General features: G+C 43.8%; 12 non-coding genes across 12 annotated transcripts; all 12 read left to right on the forward strand.

The window, feature by feature from the left end:
- The first annotated feature begins 254 nt into the window (after positions 1-254).
- On the forward strand, positions 255-418 carry LOC135038189 (U1 spliceosomal RNA). Its single transcript, XR_010232581.1, has one exon. It is a non-coding gene; the product is annotated as a U1 spliceosomal RNA (small nuclear RNA).
- A 152-nt stretch (positions 419-570) lies between these two features.
- Positions 571-733, forward strand: LOC135038218 (U1 spliceosomal RNA). Its single transcript, XR_010232610.1, has one exon. It is a non-coding gene; the product is annotated as a U1 spliceosomal RNA (small nuclear RNA).
- A 671-nt stretch (positions 734-1,404) lies between these two features.
- On the forward strand, positions 1,405-1,568 carry LOC135038281 (U1 spliceosomal RNA). Its single transcript, XR_010232666.1, has one exon. It is a non-coding gene; the product is annotated as a U1 spliceosomal RNA (small nuclear RNA).
- Positions 1,569-1,720: 152 nt separating this feature from the next.
- LOC135038223 (U1 spliceosomal RNA) lies at positions 1,721-1,883 on the forward strand. The gene has a single exon (XR_010232615.1). It is a non-coding gene; the product is annotated as a U1 spliceosomal RNA (small nuclear RNA).
- A 671-nt stretch (positions 1,884-2,554) lies between these two features.
- Positions 2,555-2,718, forward strand: LOC135038185 (U1 spliceosomal RNA). The gene has a single exon (XR_010232577.1). It is a non-coding gene; the product is annotated as a U1 spliceosomal RNA (small nuclear RNA).
- Positions 2,719-2,870: 152 nt separating this feature from the next.
- On the forward strand, positions 2,871-3,033 carry LOC135038259 (U1 spliceosomal RNA). The gene has a single exon (XR_010232647.1). It is a non-coding gene; the product is annotated as a U1 spliceosomal RNA (small nuclear RNA).
- Positions 3,034-3,704: 671 nt separating this feature from the next.
- On the forward strand, positions 3,705-3,868 carry LOC135038304 (U1 spliceosomal RNA). The gene has a single exon (XR_010232689.1). It is a non-coding gene; the product is annotated as a U1 spliceosomal RNA (small nuclear RNA).
- A 152-nt stretch (positions 3,869-4,020) lies between these two features.
- Positions 4,021-4,183, forward strand: LOC135038229 (U1 spliceosomal RNA). The gene has a single exon (XR_010232621.1). It is a non-coding gene; the product is annotated as a U1 spliceosomal RNA (small nuclear RNA).
- A 670-nt stretch (positions 4,184-4,853) lies between these two features.
- On the forward strand, positions 4,854-5,017 carry LOC135038195 (U1 spliceosomal RNA). The gene has a single exon (XR_010232587.1). It is a non-coding gene; the product is annotated as a U1 spliceosomal RNA (small nuclear RNA).
- Positions 5,018-5,169: 152 nt separating this feature from the next.
- Positions 5,170-5,332, forward strand: LOC135038246 (U1 spliceosomal RNA). Its single transcript, XR_010232635.1, has one exon. It is a non-coding gene; the product is annotated as a U1 spliceosomal RNA (small nuclear RNA).
- Positions 5,333-6,003: 671 nt separating this feature from the next.
- LOC135038261 (U1 spliceosomal RNA) lies at positions 6,004-6,161 on the forward strand. Its single transcript, XR_010232649.1, has one exon. It is a non-coding gene; the product is annotated as a U1 spliceosomal RNA (small nuclear RNA).
- An 8,922-nt stretch (positions 6,162-15,083) lies between these two features.
- On the forward strand, positions 15,084-15,157 carry TRNAS-ACU (transfer RNA serine (anticodon ACU)). Its single transcript has one exon. It is a non-coding gene; the product is annotated as a tRNA-Ser (tRNA).
- Positions 15,158-17,652: the final 2,495 nt, after the last annotated feature.

Genomic DNA, 17,652 nt, shown 5'->3' on the forward strand with positions numbered 1-17,652 from the left:
ACATCACCATATGCAAATCCATCTGCTGCAGGCCTTCCCCCAGGAATGCTTGCACTAGTTGTTGCATTTGGTTTGTTGTTTGGGGATCTTCAGTATTAGGCAGCCTTCTGCCCTACCATGTTTATCTGAAAATATGTGTTCTCCCTGCAGTTGTTGTCCCCAGATGAGAGTTCCCTTGTGCTGCCTCAGTTGAATCTCCTTTACTTGACAGAGATGTGCCTGAGCAGCGGCCCTCCCCAGCCCTATCCCAAATCATACTTATTTTGCATAGGAGATACCATGGTCATGACGATTGTTCTCCCAGGGTGAGGTTCATTCATTGCATTCTGGGTATGCTGACCCCTATGATTTCCCCAAATGTGGGAATCTCGACTGCATTATTTGTGGTAGTGGGGGACTGTGTTTGTTCTTTCCTCTGGTCAGCTCTGGTAAAAGTCAGATTTATTTGTCTCAGATCTTCCTCTAGCCTTGTTCTTCTTTCGAGAGTTTCCTTGTGCTGCCTCAGTTGGATCTCCTTCACTTGACAGGGGGGTGCCCGAGCAGCGACCCTCCCCAGCTCTATACCAAATCTTACTTACCTGCCAGGTGAAATACTATGATCATGAAGGTGCTTCTCCCAGGGCAAGGCTCACCCATTGCACTCTGGGTGTGCTGCTCCTGCGATTTCCCCAAATGTGGGAAACTTGACTGCATAATTTGTGTTTCCCCTGGTCGGCTCTCGTATAATTCAGATCTCTTTGTCTCAGGTCTCTCTCCAGCCTAGTTTGCTGTCTGTTTCCACTTCTCTTTTCTTGAGCCGCTCCCTTCTATGCCCTTGCGCACTATCCTGACTTCTCCCGTCTGCTTAATTTGTGCCTTCCAACGCACAATGCGAACTACAGGTAGTGCTGCAGGGCCCACACCCTTTTACTTGCCTTACAGATCAGCTCTGGAGCTGTTACAGTGCCCAGCTGCTGCAAGAAATCAGCTTGAATGCTTCAGGGGCTGGGGCATAGCCAACATGAGCCCCACACCGAAGGAGGGTGGAGGTGTTTAATGCGAACTAGGGGTCATCCAAGCGCCGCAAAAGGCTGCCATGCCCTGCACGCCCCTTTTCTCTTTTCATATGCAGACTAGGGTTGAAGCCATCTTTGACCCACTGCTTGGATGACATCACCATATGCAAATCCATCTGCTGCAGGCCTTCCCCCAGGAATGCTTGCACAAGTTGTTGCATTTGGTTTGTTGTTTGGGGGTGCTTCAGTATTAGGCAACCTTCTGCCCTCCCATGTTCATCTGAAAATATGTGTTCTCCCTGGAGTTGTTGTCCCCAGATGAGAGTTCCCTTGTGCTGCCTCAGTTGAATCTCCTTTACTTGACAGAGATGTGCCTGAGCAGCGGCCCTCCCCAGCCCTATCCCAAATCATACTTATTTTGCATAGGAGATACCATGGTCATGAAGATTGTTCTCCCAGGGTGAGGTTCATTCATTGCATTCTGGGTATGCTGACCCCTGTGATTTCCCCAAATGTGGGAAACTCGACTGCATTATTTGTGGTAGTGGGGGACTGTGTTTGTGCTTTCCTCTGGTCAGCTCTGGTAAAAGTCAGATTTCTTTGTCTCAGATCTTCCTCTAGCTTTGTTCTTCTTTCGAGAGTTCCCTTGTGCTGCCTCAGTTGGATCTCCTTCACTTAACAGGGGGGTGCCCGAGCAGCGACCCTCCCCAGCTCTAGCCCCACTCCTACTTACCTGCCAGGTGAGATACTATGATCAGGAAGGTGCTTCTCCCAGGGCAAGGCTCACCCATTGCACTCTGGGTGTGCTGCTCCTGTGATTTCCCCAAATGTGGGACACTTGACTGCATAATTTGTGTTTCCTCTGGTCGGCTCTCGTATAATTCAGATCTCTTTGTCTCAGGTCTCTCTATAGCCTAGTTTGCTGTCTGTTTCCACTTCTCTTTTTTTGAGCCACTCCCTTCTATGCCCTTGCGCACTATCCTGACTTCTCCCGTCTGCTTACTTTGTGCCTTCCAACGCACAATGCGAACTACAGGTAGTGCTGCAGGTCCCACACCCTTTTATTTGCCTTACAGAGCAGCTCTGGAGCTGTTACAGTGCCCAGCTGCTGCAAGAAATCAGCTTGAATGCTTCAGGGGCTGGGGCATAGCCAACATGAGCCCCACACCGAAGGAGGGTGGAGGTGTTTAATGTGAACTAGGGGTCATCCAAGCGCCGCAAAAGGCTGCCATGCCCTGTACGCCCCTTTTCTCTTTTCATATGCAGACGAGGGTTGAAGGCAACTTTGACCCACTGCTTGGATGACATCACCATATGCAAATCCATCTGCTGCAGGCCTTCCCCCAGAAATGCTTGCACTAGTTGTTGCATTTGGTTTGTTGTTTGGGGGTGCTTCAGTATTAGGCAGCCTTCTGCCCTACCATGTTCATCTGAAAATGTGTGTTCTCCCTGCAGTTGTTGTCCCCAGATGAGAGTTCTTTTGTGCTGCCTCAGTTGAATCTCCTTTACTTGACAGAGATGTGCCTGAGCAGCGGCCCTCCCCAGCCCTATCCCAAATCATACTTATTTTGCATAGGAGATACCATGGTCATGAAGATTGATCTCCTAGGGTGAGGTTCATTCATTGCATTCTGGGTATGCTGACCCCTATGATTGCCCCAAATGTGGGAAACTCGACTGCATTATTTGTGGTAGTGGAGGACTGTGTTTGTGCTTTCCTCTGGTCAGCTCTGGTAAAAGTCAGATTTCTTTGTCTCAGATCTTCCTCTAGCCTTGTTCTTCTTTCGAGAGTTCCCTTGTGCTGCCTCAGTTGGATCTCCTTCACTTGACAGGGGGGTGCCCGAGTAGCGACCCTCCCCAGCTCTAGCGCAACTCCTACTTACCTGCCAGGTGAGATACTATGATCATGAAGGTGCTTCTCCCAGGGCAAGGCTCACCCATTGCACTCTGGGTGTGCTGCTCCTGCGGTTTCCCCAAATGTTGGACACTTGACTGCATAATTTGTGTTTCCCCTGGTCGGCTCTCGTATAATTCAGATCTCTTTGTCTCAGGTCTCTCTCCAGCCTAGTTTGCTGTCTGTTTCCACTTCTCTTTTCTTGAGCCGCTCCCTTCTATGCCCTTGCGCACTATCCTGACTTCTCCCGTCTGCTTAATTTGTGCCTTCCAACGCACAATGCGGACTACAGGTAGTGCTGCAGGGCCCACATCCTTTTACTTGCCTTACAGAGCAGCTCTGGAGCTGTTACAGTGCCCAGCTGCTGCAAGAAATCAGCTTGAATGCTTCAGGGGCTGGGGCAAAGCCAACATGAGCCCCACACCGAAGGAGGGTGGAGGTGTTTAATGCGAACTAGGGGTCATCCAAGCGCCGCAAAAGGCCGCCATGCCCTGCACGCCCCTTTTCTCTTTTCATATGCAGACGAGGGTTGAAGCCAACTTTGACTCACTGCTTGGATGACATCACCATATGCAAATCCATCTGCTGCAGGCCTTCCCCCAGGAATGTTTGCACTAGTTGTTGCATTTGGTTTGTTGCTTGGGGGTGCTTCAGTATTAGGCAGCCTTCTGCCCTACCATGTTCATCTGAAAATGTGTGTTCTCCCTGCAGTTGTTGTCCCCAGATGAGAGTTCCCTTGTGCTGCCTCAGTTGAATCTCCTTTACTTGACAGAGATGTGCCTGAGCAGCGGCCCTCCCCAGCCCTATCCCAAATCATACTTATTTTGCATAGGAGATACCATGGTCATGAAGATTGTTCTCCCAGGGTGAGGTTCATTCATTGCATTCTGGGTATGCTGACCACTGTGATTTCCCCAAATGTGGGAAACTCGACTGCATTATTTGTGATAGTGGGGGACTGTGTTTGTGCTTTCCTCTGGTCAGCTCTGGTAAAAGTCAGATTTCTTTGTCTTAGATCTACCTCTAGCCTTGTTCTTCTTTCGATAGTTCCCTTGTGCTGCCTCAGTTGGATCTCCTTCACTTGACAGGGGGGTGCCCGAGCAGCGACCCTCCCCAGCTCTAGCCCAACTCCTAATTACCTGCCAGGTGAGATACTATGATCAAGAAGGTGCTTCTCCCAGGGCAAGGCTCACCCATTGCACTCTGGGTGTGCTGCTCCTGCGATTTCCCCAAATGTGGGACACTTGACTGCATAATTTGTGTTTCTCCTGGTCGGCTCTCGTATAATTCAGATCTCTTTGTCTCAGGTCTCTCTCCAGCCTAGTTTGCTGTCTGTTTCCACTTCTCTTTTCTTGAGCCGCTCCCTTCTATGCCCTTGCGCACTATCCTGACTTCTCCCGTCTGCTTACTTTGTGCCTTCCAACGCACAATGCGAACTACCGGTAGTGCTGCAGGGCCCACACCCTTTTACTTGCCTTACAGAGCAGCTCTGAAGCTGTTACAGTGCCCAACTGCTGCAAGAAATCAGCTTGAATGCTTCAGGGGCTGGGGCATAGCCAACATGAGCCCCACACCGAAGGAGGGTGGAGGTGTTTAATGCGAACTAAAGGTCATCCAAGCGCCGCAAAAGGCCGCCATGCCCTGCACGCCCCTTTTCTCTTTTTATATGCAGATGAGGGTTGAAGCCAACTTTGACCCACTGCTTGGATGACATCACCATATGCAAATCCATCTGCTGCAGGCCTTCCCCCAGGAATGCTTGCACTAGTTGTTGCATTTGGTTTGTTGTTTGGGGGTGCTCAGTATTAGGCAGCCTTCTGCCCTACCATGTTCATCTGAAAATGTGTGTTCTCCCTGCAGTTGTTGTCCCCAGATGAGAGTTCCCTTGTGCTGCCTCAGTTGAATCTCCTTTACTTGACAGAGATGTGCCTGAGCAGCGGCCCTCCCCAGCCCTATCCCAAATCATACTTATTTTGCATAGGAGATACCATGGTCATGAAGATTGTTCTCCCAGGGTGAGGTTCATTCATTGCATTCTGGGTATGCTGACCACTGTGATTCCCCCAAATGTGGGAAACTCGACTACATTATTTGTGATAGTGGGGGACTGTGTTTGTGCTTTCCTCTGGTCAGCTCTGGTAAAAGTCAGATTTCTTTGTCTTAGATTTACCTCTAGCCTTGTTCTTCTTTCGATAGTACCCTTGTGCTGCCTTAGTTGGATCTCCTTCACTTGACAGGGGGGTGCCCGAGCAGCGACCCTCCCCAGCTCTAGCCCAACTCCTAATTACCTGCCAGGTGAGATACTATGATCAGGAAGGTGCTTCTCCCAGGGCAAGGCTCACCCATTGCACTCTGGGTGTGCTGCTCCTGCGATTTCCCCAAATGTGGGACATTTGACTGCATAATTTGTGTTTCCCCTGGTCGGCTCTCGTATAATTCAGATCTCTTTGTCTCAGGTCTCTCTCCAGCCTAGTTTGCTGTCTGTTTCCACTTCTCTTTTCTTGAGCCGCTCCCTTCTATGCCCTTGCGCACTATCCTGACTTCTCCCGTCTGCTTACTTTGTGCCTTCCAACGCACAATGCGAACTACAGGTAGTGCTGCAGGGCCCACACCCTTTTACTTGCCTTACAGAGCAGCTCTGAAGCTGTTACAGTGCCCAACTGCTGCAAGAAATCAGCTTGAATGCTTCAGGGGCTGGGGCATAGCCAACATGAGCCCCACACCGAAGGAGGGTGGAGGTGTTTAATGCGAACTAGGGGTCATCCAAGCGCCGCAAAAGGCCGCCATGCCCTGCACGCCCCTTTTCTCTTTTCATATGCAGACGAGGGTTGAAGCCAACTTTGACCCACTGCTTGGATGACATCACCATATGCAAATCCATCTGCTGCATGCCTTCCCCCAGGAATGCTTGCACTAGTTGTTGCATTTGGTTTGTTGTTTGGGGGTGCTTCAGTATTAGGCAGCCTTCTGCCCTCCCATGTTCATCTGAAAATATGTGTTCTCCCTGCAGTTGTTATCCCCAGATGAGAGTTCCCTTGTGCTGCCTCAGTTGATTCTCCTTTACTTGACAGAGATGTGCCTGAGCAGTGGCCCTCCCCAGCCCTATCCCAAATCATACTTATTTTGCATAGGAGATACCAAGGTCATGAAGATTGTTCTGTGAGGTTCATTCATTGCATTCTGTGTATGCTGACCCCTGTGATTTCCCCAAATGTGGGAAACTCGACTGCATTATTTGTGGTAGTGGGGGACTGTGTTTGTGCTTTCTTCTGGTCAGCTCTGGTAAAAGTCAGATTTCTTTGTCTCAGATCTTCCTCTAGCCTTGTTCTTCTTTCGAGAGTTCCCTTGTGCTGCCTCAGTTGGATCTCCTTCACTTGACAGGGGGGTGCCCGAGCAGCGACCCTCCCCAGCTCTAGCCCAACTCCTACTTACCTGCCAGGTGAGATACTATTAAGTGGATTTTTGAAAGAAAACAATACTGTCAATATACTATTAAAACAAATTAAAATGGTAAAAGTTATTGTACTTTAAGTAAAATTAAAAGAGCTAAAATATCAATCCCAGTTTTGGATTACTTTAATTAAAAAAAATGCATATAGCAGAGGATAGTTTCAATCTGCCTACCTCTGGGTTATGGGCCCAGCATGCTTCCATTGCAGTACTCTGCTGCACATGTAAGTGCAAGAGATCCTGAAGCACTCACTCATCATGGGAAAGTACCAATGTGTTTCTTCGTTGGTTGATTTAAGAAACATCTTACAAAAACTCTCCAGATTATTGACTTTTTAAAGTTTTTTCTAGGAAACGTTCTAGATGAATGCTTATTAGCCTTTGTCAGTATGAACTTTTGCAAAGTGTCTCTGTGGCGCAATCAGTTAGTGTGTTTGGCTACTAAGCAGAAGGTTGGTGGTCCAATCCCACCCAGGGACGTAATTGACCTTGTGATCAGATTTTGGTGATCTTTAAGTAGTCAAGTCAAAATTTCAAACCCCCTCTTATGGTGTAGGGTACCTGTACTTCTCTGATGTAATCAGAGTTAGATTTGATTAAGTGATTTTATTAAAAAAAACAGATAGGAAGTACATTTTAGCAGTGGGTTGCAGAGAAAAAGAAAAATGCTGGCAGAAAAATCCTATTGAGTGATTAAACAGCTCTTCATTTTCTGGCTTTATGTTTATGCTAACAAATTTGTTCTCTGAAAAGTGTCCACAAAGCCAAGTCTCTGATTAACACCTTTGTAGGGATGGTTTTTCACCTATTACTAAATTAAACTTGCTTCATTGGAAAGGCAGCAATATGCATCCTCATTTCAATGTCTACTGAAATAATACAGGTTGACACCAGGAAACATTAACGCCACTGCATCCTTGCTGCTTTCTCATGTGGAAGTCTGTTTAATGTGAAAACAAGGTGATATCTAATTAGCACACAGGTAAGGAATTAAGAAAATCTTTTTTTAAGGGTGAAGATGTTTCTCACAAAATCGTTGCCCCAGTGCATCATTGAAATTCAAGCTGGAAAGATGATTTTAATATATCACTTGTACATTTTGTATTGCTCTTCTGGTGACAATGTAGTTTGTTTTTGTCAATTACCATTTTAATAATAGGGTAAAGAAAATTAAGTGGATTTTTGAAAGAAAACAATACTGTCAATATACTATTAAAACAAATTAAAATGGTAAAAGTTATTGTACTTTAAGTAAAAATAAAAGAGCCAAAATATCAATCCCAGTTTTGGATTACTTTAATTAACAAAAAAAATGCATATAGCAGAGGATAGTTTCAATCTGCCTACCTCTGGGTTATGGGCCCAGCATGCTTCCATTGCAGTACTCTGCTGCACATGTAAGTGCAAGAGATCCTGAAGCACTCACTCATCATGGGAAAGTACCAATGTGTTTCTTCGTTGGTTGATTTAAGAAACATCTTACAAAAACTCTCCAGATTATTGACTTTTTAAAGTTCTTCTAGGAAACGTTCTTGATGAATGCTTATTAGCCTTTGTCAGTATGTACTTTTTGCAAAGTGTCTCTGTGGCGCAATCGGTTAGTGTGTTCGGCTATTAACCAAAAGGTTGGTGGTTCAATCCCACCCAGGGACGTAATTGACCTTGTGATCAGATTTTGGTGATATTTAAGTAGACAAGTCTAAATTTCAAACCCCCTGTTATGGTGTAGGGTACCTGGCCTTCTCTGATGTAATCAGAGTTAGATTTGATTAAGTGATTTTATAAAAAAACAGATAGGAAGTACAATTTAGCAGTGGGTTGCAGAGAAAAAGAAAAATGCTGGCAGAAAAATCCAATTGAGTGATTAAACAGCTCTTCATTTTCTGGCTTTATTTTTATGCTAACAAATTTGTTCTCTGAAAAGGGTCCACAAAGCCAAGTCTCTGATTAACACCTTTGTAGGGATGGTTTTTCACCTATTACTAAATTAAACTTGCTTCATTGGAAAGGCAGCAAGATGCATCCTCATTTCAATGTCTACTGAAATAATACAGGTTGACACCAGGAAACATTAACGCCACTGCATCCTTGCTGCTTTCTCATGTGGAAGTCTGTTTAATGTGAAAACAAGGTGATATCTAATTAGCACACAGGTAAGGAATTAAGAAAATATTTAAGGGTGAAGATGTTTCTCACAAAATCGTTGCCCCAATTCATCATTGAAATTCAAGCTGGAAAGATGATTTTAATATATCACTTGTACATTTTGTATTGCTCTTCTGGTGACAATGTAGTTTGTTTTTGTCAATTACCACTTTAATAATAGGGTAAAGAAAATTAAGTGGATTTTTGAAAGAAAACAATACTGTCAATATACTATTAAAACAAATTAAAATGGGACTTCCGCTTCCGGCTGCATGCGGAGTGCAGCTTGAAAACGCTGCTCCGCTCAGGGAACCGCTCACCTGCTTATACGTAGCTGTTCCCGGCTACACACAGCGACCGCTACCCAGCGCATCACCCCCTCTTCCCCAATGGACAAATACCTGGCACCAGGGGCCTCACATAAACCGCAGCCTCCGCGTCAGGAGAAGCGCCTCGCCGATCCCAACATGGCGCCAGACGCCTCCTCAGCCCCGTCCACCCCGGCCTCTAAGAAGGTGGCTTCACCCCGGAGCTCACTGATCTTCCACAGGTACGCCGCTTCCCGGATACTCCCGCTACGTATGGCGACATCGTGGATGCTATTAAATCCACAATGTCACCTCTGCTATCTAAGGCTGTGGCAGACATCTCACAGCAACTGCAGCACCTTACTGCCAGAGTCTCAGATTCTGAAAATCGCATAGGAGCGCTATGTCATGATATGCATTTGGCACAAGGAGACATTATCAAACTGCAGAAGGAAAATTATCAGTTATGGAACAAACTTGATGAGGCTGAAAATCGTTCACGTCGTAATAATATCAGGGTGGTAGGGCTCCCTGAAAATGTTAAAGGCCCAGCATTGGCAACTTTTGTTTCTGTGACTCTCCCTAAGCTACTAGGCATCGAGGAGGAATGTAAGGACCTGGTGATGGAAAGAGTTCACCGAGTCGGCCCGCCACCCCGTCCGAATGAATCACGCCCTAGGGTCACATTATTCAGATGTTTAAATTATCTTCACAAAGTGGCATTCTGGAGGGCTTCGCGAAAGATTCAGAACCTTATCTGGGAAGGAAACCGACTACGCCTTTTCCAAGACTTCTCTATGGAACTTTCACGTATGCGTAAATCCTTTTCTCCTATCTGCTCGAAGCTAGTCTCCATGAACCGACGTTTTGCCCTTATGTATCCGGCTAAGCTAAGGATCTTCATTAATGACACCCACTACGACTTCACGACGCCTGAAGATGCACACGCCTTCCTATCTGGTAACCGTGAGGATTCCGCTGCAGACATCACTGACACCCCTGCTTGAACTCTCGCCACCCTTGGAACTGTCTCTTTATGGTTAAAAAATTCTGCTTTCTCCCAGTTATTATGTGAAATATATCTGCGTCCACCGTTTATTACTCTAGCCCCTTCCCCACCCCCCCTTTTTTACTGTTTGATCTGGGCCTTCTTATAATCTCACCCTTTAATTCAATTTGACATAGAGATTATAGTTTTCCTCAACATTGTTGTTAAGGTCCATTACGTTAGCCCTTCTTACAGGGTCCCTGAACACCTGTCATGCTCCGGTATCTACAGTTGTCTAGTGCTATCCCACTATATGGGATCAGCCCACAGTTATATCTATTGTTACATTTGCGGAATGTCATTTATGTCCTTTGGACTCCTGGCATGTTGACCATGCCACTGCCATGTTTTCATGTATTCCCCATGTCTTGTCATTGCATGTTTCCCTCCCCTTTTCTCTCCTCGTGTTTGTTCTCATTTAGGTTCACCGCCATTTTGCCCCGGCAGAATTATACCCAGATGGATGGATTCTCCCCTCACCCAGACACATATGACTGAGCTGAAAATAGGTTCCTTCAATGTCGGTGGCATCCACTCTCCGGCTAATCGCCGTAAGGTTTTATTATACTTACAAAAACAGTCAATAGATATTGCATGTCTCCAAGAAACCCATCTATTACCCCCTGAGATTTTGAAACTCCAAATGCTTAAATGAAAAATTCTGGCCTCCGCCCCCTATAATTCCAAATCCAGAGGTATTGTAATTTTAAGCTCCAAGACATTACCTATAGAAATACTCTCCTCTTACTCTGATCCTGAAGGCAGGATATTGATACTATCTTTCTCATTATTTAACGCAACGTATACGCTTGCCTCCATTTACGCACCCAATGTCTATTCTAGATCCTTCCTCCAGAAGCTCATTAAATTACTCCTCCCACATATGTCTGCCCCTATAATTCTCTGTGGCGACTTCAATTTGACTGCTCACCCCACACTTGATAGATCCTCCACGCGAAGAATACGTACCCCGCCCCCCTCCCTGGGGATTCCTTCACTGTTGAAAACTCTCCAATTAATAGACGTATGGAGGGCCCTACACCCAACCCAGAGAGAATTTACTTGCCTACCTGCAGCGCACCACACACTGTCTCGCATAGATTTTATTTTCCCCTCTTCCTCTCTTTTCCCCCTAGTCCAAGATACAACCATACACCCTATCATACTCTCTGACCATGCACTTGTCACCTTCTCATTTTACACGAAAAAAGAGCTATCCCCATATAGAACATGGAGATTCCCAGCCTACCTCCTTAGCTCCCTGAAATTTCGAGAACATTTAGACCAGACATGGACTGATTTTAATTTCCATAATGAACATACTCTAGCTACAGACCCCTCACTCTATTGGATGACGGCCAAATCAGTACTGAGAGGTTCTATTTTAGCCTTTGAGGCTTCCTTACGAAAACGACTCTCCCACTCTTATACCACCCTCCAGGAATCATTGACGGAAGCCTATGCTTCTTATGTCCAGACACCCACCACTACTACACGATCCAAATATCTTTCTGCCAAGTCCCTTCTTGAAGAATTGCTTCAGTCTATGTCTGATAAGATTACTTTCTCCTCTCATTATCGATATCACAAATTCGGTAAAAAGACGAGTAAACTCCTTACCAATATCCTCAATGGCACCAGGACACCGATGATAGTCCACCCCCTCAAACTACAAGATGGCTCCCTTACCAAATCCACTGCGCAAATTTCTCAGGTCATGTCAGACTTCTATACAGACATTTATGCCCCCCCTAACCCTACGCCCAGCACCCCACCTATAACTTCGCCTCTAATGGACGAACGTAAGCTGACCAATACCTGGTCCCAACTCACTTATCCACAATTGCCGGGAGAGTTCGCAGACTCCCTCACTGCCCCTATTTCCACTCTTGAAATAAGCAAGGCTATTAGGTCACTCAAACCTGCCAAGGCTCCTGGTCCTGATGGATTTTCTGGGGAATTTTACAGTTTTTTCCTTGATAAAGTAACCCCAGTTCTTGAATCAGTATTTAACCATATTTTAATTACTCAAAATGTCCCTGCATACTTTAATTCTGCCATCGTCAAAGTGATTCCCAAACCGGGTAGAGATCTCTCCAATCCTGGCTCTTATCGCCCCATTTCACTACTGAATTGTGATTATAAAATCCTAACCAAGATTTTGGCAGAACGTCTTAATCCCCTCCTCCCCCATATAATCCATCGGGACCAGACCGGCTTTATTAAGGGCAGACACTCGGTACGCAATGTCCGCAAAGTTCTGGCGGCTACCCAAAAGCTAACCTCAGTGACGTCTACTGACTCCCCAAATCTTATCTTATCTATTGACGCCGAAAAGGCCTTCGATCTTGTCTATTGGCCACATCTATTTGACACTATGACCAAATTTAGAATCCCTGATCAATACATATCCTTCATTCGGACTTTATACACCAATTCCTCATCCCAAATTGCCTGTAATGGCTACTAATCCCCTCCTTTCCCGATCAAGAAAGGCACACGACAAGGTTGTCCCTTTCTCCCCTCCTCTTTGCCATCGCCCTAGAACCCCTAGCACTTGCTCTTCGGTCATCTACTGATTTCTCTGGTATCCCCCTAGCAAATATGGAATTGAAACTTGCACTCTATGCAGACGACGTGTTGCTCTTTGTGTCCAACCCTTTAGTTTCTATACCGGTAATCATAGACATAGTAGCCTCCTTTGGACCCATTTCCGGATATAAAATAAATGTACACAAATCAGAAATTCTTCCTATCACTCCTTTAGCACCGTCCTTGGCCACTAACCCCACTTTAGCACAATTCACAATCCAGCCCTCCCATATCAAATATTTAGGTATCCTTATCACTCGAGATCCCCTTCAGATTTATAAGGCGAATTTCTTGCCCCTATTCTCCAAGATTAAAACCCAACTCAATTCATGGACCAAACTCCCCCTGTCTTTACTAGGCAGAGCTGCAGTAATCAAGACTATAATATTTCCAAAAATCTTTTACTGTCTCCAAATGATACTTTCCCCCCTGCCAAAGTCGGATGTACAAATGTTAAATTCACTAATTTCCTCGTTTCTGTGGTCTGGTAAGAGACCCAGGATGAGATAATCTAAGCTAACATATCCGACTAGACTGGGGGGACTGGGCATCCCGGATTTCACTCTCTACCACTTGTCAATACATTTCAGGTATATCTCGGACTGGCTCTTCAATAAATCTACATACACAGATCGCTCTCTAGATGATGCTATATTCTCCCCATTTTCACCTAGTGCCCTATTACATACCCCACTACGCCTCCTCCCACACCATATTCTGAATCATATTATATTTAGGGGGTCATACGACGCCTGGATACATATAAATAAACTCCTGAATAGAAATCATGCAATTTCACCTTACATTCCTCTCTGGGGCAACCCTAATTTTCCCCCTTCACTGCACAACCCCTTCTTCTCAAACTGGCACACAAAAGGACTTGACCTTGCCACCAAATTATTTGATCCTGGAGGGCAGATACTTACCTTTACCTCACTGCGTGAGACTTATGATATTCCACACTCCAACTTCTACATGTACCTCCAAGCTCGACACTATGTTGACACCATTAACTCAGTTATCCTCTCATTCTCTCCTCCAGACCCATTACTCTCACTTTTCCTGACCTTACATAATGGAAAATATAAAACAGCCTTACTATATAAATTACTTCTTGACTCCAATGATAAAGATCCGCTTACCCCTCTCCTAACGTCCTGGTCCACGGATTGTCCGGAAATTACTTCTACCCAAGTATTAATTTCTCATCATCATACCACTATGAAAATCCTCCAATCTGCTTACCTCCAAGAAGTTCATTTTAAGACTTTACATCGACTCTATATCACCCCGGCCCAGAGAAAATATATGCATCCCTCTGAGACAGGTGAATGCTGCAAATGCAAAATGGTGAATGCTAAATTTTTTCATTGCTTTTGGTCATGCTCAAAAATACTAAAATTCTGGAGGAAGGTTCTAGTTTTTATCAATAACCTCTTTTCTACGTCCTTGGTAGCTGACCCTCTTGCTTGCCTCTGTATGAATTTTAGTAACTGGACGCTCCCGGAAAACTCATCATCGATTATCCCTCTACTCACAATCATACTGACCATGTCCAAAAAACTGATTTTGACACACTGGACAGTACGATCAGCCCCGTCCCTATATGACCTGAAGAATAGTATACTACAACTACTCCTTTTTGACAAACGCTCCTTAGCACTAGACCCCTCTCTTTCCTATGACAATTTATCCCAAAATGGAAGTATTACCTATCTACCCTTGATATGACACAACAGCCCCTATTGCTCTAGGCTCCCCTACTCACATGAGCATGGTTTAACCCCTCTTTTTCAATACTTATACTACTATCAGGGTTTACAAGGATAGGATGGCGAGCCCTATTACTGAAACAATATTTTTTTTTTCCTGATCTCTGTCACTAGCCCCACCCACTTTGAAGCACTTTAACATTCGATTCTATATTGTTAGTTTAACTCATCCTTCTCCTCAGTTCTAACTTTGATTGTCACATAATGTAAAGTGATCCGATTGAGTATTCCCTATATGTACTGCCCCTCCTTCTCCTGTCACGTCTTTGTTTGTCTCCCCCCCTCCTCCTGGTTATTTTATTAAGGTTTAACTTTGTAGAAACATAGTGGGTCTCTGACCTACCTTCCTTTGAATTAAGAATTGTACTGTTTTTCACTACGAGATCTGGCGAATACAACAGAATTCCTTTACGGAATTTCTCGTCTCTGTTATATTGCCTGTTACATTTATACTATTGCTGATTTGCTGTATTTGAAATATACAAAACCCTATTTCAATAAAAATGATTGAACCAAAACAAATTAAAATGGTAAAAGTTATTGTACTTTAAGTAAAAATAAAAGAGCTAAAATATCAATCCCAGTTTTGGATTACTTTAATTAACAAAAAAAATGCATATAGCAGAGGATAGTTTCAATCTGCCTACCTCTGGGTTATGGGCCCAGCATGCTTCCATTGCAGTACTCTGCTGCACATGTAAGTGCAAGAGATCCTGAAGCACTCACTCATCATGGGAAAGTACCAATGTGTTTCTTCGTTGGTTGATGGAAGAAACATCTTACAAAAACTCTCCAGATTATTGACTTTTTAAAGTTTTTCTAGGAAACGTTCTAGATGTATGCTTATTAGCCTTTGTCAGTATGTACTTTTTGCAAAATGTCTCTGTGGCGCAATCGGTTAGTGTGTCTGGCTACTAACCAAAAGGTTGGTGGTTCAATCCCACCCAGGGACGTAATTGACCTTGTGATCAGATTTTGGTGATATTTAAGTAGACAAGTCAAAATTTCAAACCCCCTCTTATGGTGTAGGGTACCTGGCCTTCTCTGATGTAATCAGAGTTAGATTTGATTCAGTGATTTTATAAAAAAACAGCTTGGAAGCACAATTTAGCAATGGGTTGCAGAGAAAAAAAATATGCTGGCAGAAAAATCCAATTGAGTGATTAAACAGCTCTTCATTTTCTGCCTTTATTTTTATGCTAACAAATTTGTTCTCTGAAAAGTGTCCACAAAGCCAAGTCTCTGATTAACACCTTTGTAGGGATGGTTTTTCACCTATAACTAAATTAAACTTGCTTCATTGGAAAGGCAGCAAGATGCATCCTCATTTCAATGTCTACTGAAATAATACAGGTTGACACCAGGAAACATTAACGCCACTGCATCCTTGCTGCTTTCTCATGTGGAAGTCTGTTTAATGTGAAAACAAGGTGATATCTAATTAGCACACAGGTAAGGAATTAAGAAAATCTTTATTTAAGGGTGAAAATGTTTCTCACAAAATCGTTGCCCCAATGCATCATTGAAATTCAAGCTGGAAAGATGATTTTAATATATCACTTGTACATTTTGTATTGCTCTTCTGGTGACAATGTAGTTTGTTTTTGTCAATAACCCTTTTAATAATAGGGTAAAGAAAATTAAGTGGATTTTTTTTTTTTTTTTAAATATGTTTTATTGAGATTTTCCAAACAAATATTGTACAGTTCAGATTATGCTAAAGATGAGCCAAGCAGAGTACATAGGACATCAATGTTTAAGAAAACAAAAACAGAGGCCTAGACAGTGATATATCATCGTACAATAATCCAGGAACAAAGGTCTTCCTTGGACGTATTATCATCCAGGCATACTGCACCTGTTGTAACTATATGCCAGGAAAGGAAGAATACCTGGCAGTCGCCAAGAATTTAATATCAATTTTGGTTATTTGTGCGAACATAACTGAGTGAAACAAGACCAATTAAGAATCAAGGGGGTGGGGGAACACTGAACACATATAAGGAAAGAGGGGGTGGGGAAGAGAAGGTGAGGGAGAAAGAAATAGATCATCTCAAGTCTGGAGTTCTGACCTGACAGGTTCGTGTTGTCAGCCAGAATTTAAGTAAATATTAGCCAACCTATGGTAAAGGCTCTATGTCATAATTAAGTTTCCTAAGTAAGTTCCATGAAGTATTTTCGAACAATTGCAGGATATGATTCTGTGAATGTATGTCTAATATATTAATAAAATATTCCCATTTACGGTAAAATTTTTCGACTCCTTGTTCAATATCTGGTATAGTAGTACGTCTATCATAATATAGTATTTGTAGCAATTTATGTTTGACTTCTGATATAGAGGGAGCGGAATGTTGGGTCCAATGAATGAGGATAACCTTTTTTGCTACCGTAACTACAGTGATCAGTAGACGAAGTTTGTCTTTTTTATTAGAACCTAAATCCCAGTTTTTAAAGTTTCCACATAGACATGCTAAAGGGTCAGGGCTTAAGGTGGAAGTGAACATGGAGTTAATCAAGTTGATCATCTTGTTCCAGAATTTTTTAATTTTACCTCATTCCCATACACAATGGAAAAATGTGGCATGTGACATGCGCATTTATTGCAAGCCCCGGATTCAAGGGGTGACATGTATCTCCTTTGAGCAGGGGAAATATATGCTCTATGTATTATTCTAATATGGACTTCCTGCAGGTAAGATGATTGCAAAAATTTTAGAGAAGTGTCATATTGTGCAAGTAAGTCTGATACCAGAGTGATATCTGGGATATCTCTGGACCATTTTTGTAATGAGGATTCCCAGTGGGATGAAACTGAAATGGAAACTAGGGGTTCATATAATAAACTAATTTTGTATGGTACAGAGGAAATAAGTTTAAGAAGCGAAGTGAATGTCGACGTTTCTTTATCTGTGTTCGAAGGCGTGGGGAGGGATTGAATATAATGACGTGCTTGCAGATACATATAGAAATGTTGAGATGGTATGGAATATTTAGATTGGAGATCAGCAAACGAGAGTAGATTGCCACCAGGATCAAATACTTTTGCTGTTGAGGCCAAGCCCTTATCCTTCCACTGGAGAAAAGAGGCATTGGATAGAGAGGGGGGAAAAGCTGGGTTTCCCCACAGTGATATGTACGGAGAGTATCTGGGGTTGGAGTGAAATTTCTTATTAATCATAATCCAGGATCTGTATGTGTCTATAAATAGGAGATTATTTTTTACGGCATTCGGAATATCTGACAATTTAGAGTGTAGCAGGGCATTTGGAGAACAGGGAGAGAATAAGGCAGAATCTAGATGGTTGTCTGTGTAAGAACTAGTGTCGAGCAACCAGTCATTGATATAGCGAAAAAATATCGCATTAGAATATAAATTTAAATCCGGAGAGCCGAGGCCTCCACGTTTACGGGGTAGTCGTAGTTTGGAGTAAGCTATTCTAGGGCG

The sequence above is a fragment of the Pseudophryne corroboree genome, unplaced genomic scaffold, assembly GCF_028390025.1.
Source record: "Pseudophryne corroboree isolate aPseCor3 unplaced genomic scaffold, aPseCor3.hap2 scaffold_705, whole genome shotgun sequence".
NCBI classification, from domain to species: Eukaryota; Metazoa; Chordata; class Amphibia; order Anura; family Myobatrachidae; genus Pseudophryne; species Pseudophryne corroboree.